General features: G+C 49.3%; 1 pseudogene; it reads right to left on the bottom strand.

Annotated features, from left to right (window-relative positions):
• Positions 1-4,190: 4,190 nt before the first annotated feature.
• On the bottom strand, positions 4,191-5,181 carry LOC112309713 (BRISC and BRCA1-A complex member 1 pseudogene; annotated as a pseudogene).
• Between the last annotated feature and the right edge of the window lie 581 nt (positions 5,182-5,762).

The raw sequence follows: 5,762 nt of genomic DNA, 5'->3' as shown, positions 1-5,762 counted from the left end.
GTGAGTGCTGTGAATGTAGGGAGCGCAGGGGGCCACTGAGAGGGTCCCCTATCTTACCTGAGGCACCAGAGAAGATTGAAGGAGGCGACAGGAGCTGAATTTTGAAGCATAAGTAGGAGGTAGCAAGATGAAGAAAAGCAAGGGAGCATTTCAGGGGTGAGCACAGCGTGACCAGGCAGAGAGGCACTGTCCATCTGTGCCAGCCTGAGTGTCTTGGAAAGAAAACCAAAGGGCAATATGGCTCTCGGTCCAGCAGTTAGGAAACCTGGCTCATGTCCTGGCACCGTCAACAGCTTTGTGAAATTAGTTCACCCAGTCTCTTAATCACTCTGGGCCTCTTTACTCATTGATTTAATGAGAGGGCAGACTGGTTTTGCTCAAGGATGGCCCGAGGCCTCACTTTCTATAGTTCTGCATTTTGGGTTGACCCTAAGGAGTCAAGGGAGCGTTCCTGGCATCCAGTGACGGCGTACCTTGGCTGGAAGGCCTAAAGCCATCTGTAGAGTCCTGCTGGACACAGTGGAGAAACATTGTATTTAGCACAGGGCCCTGCACAGCACAGCTGCTCCATCAGTGTTCACGTGAAAAACCAGAGCTCAACACTTCACCTCCTGGGGGTGGGGGAGGGGAGAGAATAGTGATAATTATTTAAAACAGGTGAAATCACATATGGGACATGTTGGCCAGGCAGCAAGATGCTGAGTGATGGAGCAGAGAATTCTGAATTTGTACCTTGAAATTGTTTTATGGAAAATGTTGGAAAGCTAACCTTGTCCCTGGGGAGGCCCCCAGCATTTTCGATGGACGGGGATCTCCCACAAACACTCAGTTTCTGGAGGATTAAGCTTTTAACCTGGGATGTGGCTTTTGAAAGGCCTCAGGAATCCAGTTCCTTCTGACTCACTCAGATAGGAGGCAGTTTGTATTGGCCTACTGTGAGAGGAAAAATAAACTCCCGGGGTGGAGGCGGGAGAGGGCAGCGCTAGCTTGCCTGTGGCTAGGCAGGATTAGTCCTTGTCCTGTTCTCATGCTCAGCAAGCAGCCCTGTGTGTTCTTGTCAGATCCGAGCAAACAGAGCCTGTAAGATCTTGTAACCCCCTGTCCCTCTCTCCCTCTTGCCTCACATTCTGCAAGTAGCTCCCGCCCTGTTGTGAAACAGATCCTTCCACTCCTTAGATCATGTTGCTAAAAACCAGCCTTGGTATCCTTCCCCCCCCCCACCCTGCAAAGGAGCCCCTTCCCTATTTCTGCCTTAAACTGGCAAAGTCAAGGACAAGGAAATTGAGCCAGAAAGGCAGATTCTTTTTCCTCAGTCAAAGGATGACATAAAGCCAAGGGCCATGTTCTCTGAAACTGTTGGACAGAAAGTAGCAAGAGAGGGTTTAAAAACAGGAGGTTATGAGTATGAAGAAATTTTGCTTGAAGTTTTAACATTATTCATCGGCCTTCTAAACTGAGTTACCTGGGATATTGCAGGGTCAAATGGAGTTTCTCCACGAATTATGACAAAAACACCCTAATTGTAATGAGTGACCTCCAGACAGACTTGCAAAAGGTCCTAATTATAACCAGCGATCTCCAGAGAGACTTGCAGGCAAAGTAAAGCACGCCTGAGAAGATATTCTATGAGAAAAATCCAAGGACTTCGAGTACTATTTCCTTACCAAGGAGAATGTAAAGAGGCAAAGGACCAGGAGCCAGGACAAGGGGGTATTTTCAAGGAGTTCCTCCTTGCAGCCAAAGTTTCATTAACTATCACCTTTGTTTCCACTGCAACGCCAAGGCCAAAGATGCTCCCTTGGAGATTTCGTTTTCCTTCCTCATAACCCTTGAACTACACTCAAGCCTCTGTGTCCATGATAGTGTCCCATCCAAGAAGGCCAGCCTGGGAAAAACCTTTGTACCGTATTGCTGATTTAGGCAACACTGAGGATTAATGACACACTGGAAGGAGAAACTGAAATGAGATTAAGCTGTAGCAAAACTAATTGTTGCATCAGCTTGAATCCACGAGGGATGGGCCAACTGTGGGGAGAAGTGAAGTCAAGTCCTTCCTTCCTTGCCCTCAGGAAACTGCTTTTGAAAAGTAATCAGAATGGCTCCCTGCCCTAGAATGGGAACTGTGTTTGGAAATCTGTAGGTGAGTCCTGGACTTGTGACAAACACAGTGTCAGACACCAGGGTGCTACCTGCCAATCAGAGTGTACAGCTACTGTTCTGAGGATCATTTAGTTCCCTAGAGGGCCAAGCCGAAGAGGTCGCGTGGTGGTAGCAGGGGGTTTCTTTTTCTATGTGGGACTGCTTCTGGGCCAGCATTCCACCCTGCATCTCAGGGCTAAGCGCAATTCCACTGCAGTAAGAGGTGTCCATCGTGAGACATAAAAGACTGTGTTTGTAACAATGCACCAGGCATAGAGAACATATCTTAGAAGGCATTCTTTCTGATTACTTTTGCACCATCATTTGAGCCAACTCCCACTTTGTGGAAGTCGTCACTGAGCTCCACAGCAGCCTGGAGCATTTTAGCCTTGGCCATTAGGAATATGACAGGACACCATGCTCCCTGCCAGGTGTTCTTGGGATTACGTCGCCCTGCGCTCAGCCGGCCTCCCTGCCTCTGTGTTGTAAACAGCGTGGTTAGGAGAAGCTGCTCCTTTCATTTCTATAGCCTCTCTAAAGAAGAAGTTTTCGTAGATGTTTCCAATGTAGTTGGATGAGAGGCACCTCTGAGAAGGCAGTGTGACACCCCCACATCCCCCCTCACCCCACACAAATCTGGTCTCACAACACACCCTCTAAGGCAGTGTTTCTCAAAGTGTGCTGCATGTTGAGTTAACTGGGAGGTTTTAAAATTCCAAGTGCTTAGGCTGCACCCCAGAGCAGTTTAATCAGATTCTCCTGAGAAGGGACACAGGCCCTAGTAGTTTTTAAATTTGGGTGATAACAGGCTGTAGCCAAATTGCAGAACCAGCACTCAAAAGTACCCAGAAATTTGGCGTTGGGACTGATGACACAGCTCTGCACCCACGTGTGTGTCTGGCAAAGCTACAGATGAATGTGTTTGCCGAAACAAAGCAAGAGGAGTAAAGAGACCACACAGTTGTGAAGGTCGATGCCTGACAAACCACATGGGGTGCAATGGGCCCCCCTCAGAGCCGCTGTCTTTGCTTCAGAAACAGCACAAACACGTCTCAGCTAACATGCTGGCATGTCAATCTGGACTGACTAAGCAGATGTTTCAAGCATAGGGCCAGCCCAAGTGAACGGCTGTAGTCTGTCCATTTGCTTAGCACCTGTTCCTGAGCGTGAATTTAAGCTGTGAGCCATGATCCAGCTTTTCCACCTAAATTCCCCAGGGTGGGGCATCCCGGCTCCAGCACCACTGTGTGCATTTGGGCTGGGGGTTGCTGGCTGGGGCCTGGGAAACACAACTTGCCTCTTGTCTACTTTCCCACACTAAAGAAAACCAGGAGCCGAGTTACTCCCTCCGTAGGGGGTGGGAGACATGAGAAGTGGGCCGTGACAGATGCCTAGCTTTGCTACCTAGGTGGTGGCTCTTGAAGAGACAGGTCATCTTGTGGACACAGCTTGTCACAGATGGCTGTGCAAGTGCCGTGAGTGTTGATTTGGGGTTACAAATCAATTTTAGTGAGCAGGCACATTTGCAAATGCAGAATTCACAAATATTACAGAGCCAGTGTATTTCATAGGATATATTTTCAAAATTGGACTCATTTGAAAAGAGAGTATACACACTTTAAGGAGTGGTAAATACTATAAAATTTTCACCACCCTTCACAAAAAGATATATTAATTTACTTTTCCATCAACGGTATGTGAGAGTCCTCACTCTTCCACCTTCTTGCCAACCCTAGGCCAAATATTTTGTTGTTGATGTTGTTGATGTGAATTAGGGAGCCTCAGGTATTCATTTTGATGACAAAAATCACACAAGGACAAACAAAAGTGACCACTGGCAAACTGGGAATGACGTGTGGGCTGGGAAAAGAGGCAAATGGGTGTCCAGAATCCCCAGGATGTTTCCTAGCATCTTAGGTTTCCTTCCAGAGTCCTCCAGGTGGTCTGGTACCTCCTGGAACCCCCAGGGGTCCCGCAGAGTTTAGTTTGAGAACCAGCACTCTAGGCCAAGGGGTTCACTGCACAAGAAGGCAGAGATGAGCAAGGATGGTTCAGACAGTGACCTTAGTCTCAGTGGGCTCCTCATCATCCTCCAACAAGCTGTAGAAGGTGTGACATTGGCAGGGCTGCTGCCATGGGTGAGCCAACAGCTTGAGGACTGGCCTGGCCAGCACCACCTCATACTTGTAGCTGACCTTGGTATCCAGGCTGAGCATGAAGGCAAACATGTCCATACAGCTCTTCTCCTCCTCGTGGGCACTGTTGCGGGTATAAACAATGTTAAAGAGGAAGCATAGGCACTGGGACATGCTCTTCCCCGCACTGTCAGGGAGAACAGGCTGCAGATGAGAGCAGTGCACACCGGGCACGGGGCCAAATCGTCTCCGTGTCCTCTGTCGTCTGCGGGATGAGGCCGAAGACACCTGCTAGACTGAAGGTGGAATAGGAAGCCGTCTCCTGGTCTGAGGCAGCTGCCCATCTCAAGCGGGTCCAAAGTCACAGTGGACAGCCAGGCCCTGTAGTCATTTCCCACCAGCAGCATGGATTTGTGGCTCTTGTCGATCTTGTGTTTTGTTCGCAGAACATTCTGGTCACCTCCTGGGAGATGTTGAGGGCATGGGTTTGTCAGCCATTGAGAGAATCCAGTTTTAGCAGCAGCATTTCCCCTGATAGGTCCAGGTAGATAATCACCTTCTGGACAGTTGTCCCTTAGTGTCACCTCTGGACTTCAGGGACTGGCAAGGGCACATGCCAAGGCTTGGGGCTGGCTCCTGCAGGGTGGAGGGTCACATTGTCAGCAGTAGCTGCCTCCCCCTTGGCCTCGCTGTGGCTGTCCACGCTGGCCTGGGCTCCCAGTCCGGGTCCTCGGCCCCTCAGGTGGCACTGTGTGTGGGAACACAGCTTAGCTGATGATGCCTCCTCCCCTCTGTCTTCTTCTACTTTTGCCTCCTCCTCCTCCTCACAGCTGGAGTGGGGAAGCACTGCCTGACACCCCAAATCTTTAACATCTATATTGGCAGTGCCTAGCATGGTGCCTGGCATGTTGTCAGTGCTGAATCTGTGACAGTTATTTGGTTGACTGAGTGACTCTCAGACTGCCTGCCTGCCTGACTGACTGACTGAATGAGTACTTGCCTCGGGCTCCCGCCTCCCCTTCCATTTAGTTGTGGACTTTCTAGGTCTCTCTGAATTTTATCTTGACAGTAGTCCTTGGATGCATCCCTGGGTACTTCTCCCGGACCTTTAATGAGTCCAAACAACGGTAGGAAAGCAAAGGTTCTGAAAAGCAGTGGTGACTCAGGGCCCAGCTTTCCCCCCCACAAAGGCCAAGGGCTGCTAGCAGAAGGTGCGGTTACTTCTACAAACCCGATAAGCAATTGATTTTTCAATTCAGTAAATTATGAAACATTTTTTACACCAAAGACAACATTAATTAACGCCAAAGAAGATTAAGTATGCGCTCAAGTCTTTCACTGACTTTAATGAATTACTCGCGCTGCTGGAACATTACTCAGCACTGGCAGAGTACAGGACAGAGACGCGCTCCCCAGTCTGCTGAGCATGATAACGAGGTCCCCACCTCATTTGCAGGGAAAATGTTCTTCAGTGAGCATCTACAACTG

The sequence above is a fragment of the Desmodus rotundus genome, chromosome 8, assembly GCF_022682495.2.
Source record: "Desmodus rotundus isolate HL8 chromosome 8, HLdesRot8A.1, whole genome shotgun sequence".
Lineage (NCBI taxonomy): Eukaryota > Metazoa > Chordata > Mammalia > Chiroptera > Phyllostomidae > Desmodus > Desmodus rotundus.
Note: the sequence above shows the minus strand (reverse complement) of the source record. Positions and strands in the feature narration are given on the sequence as shown.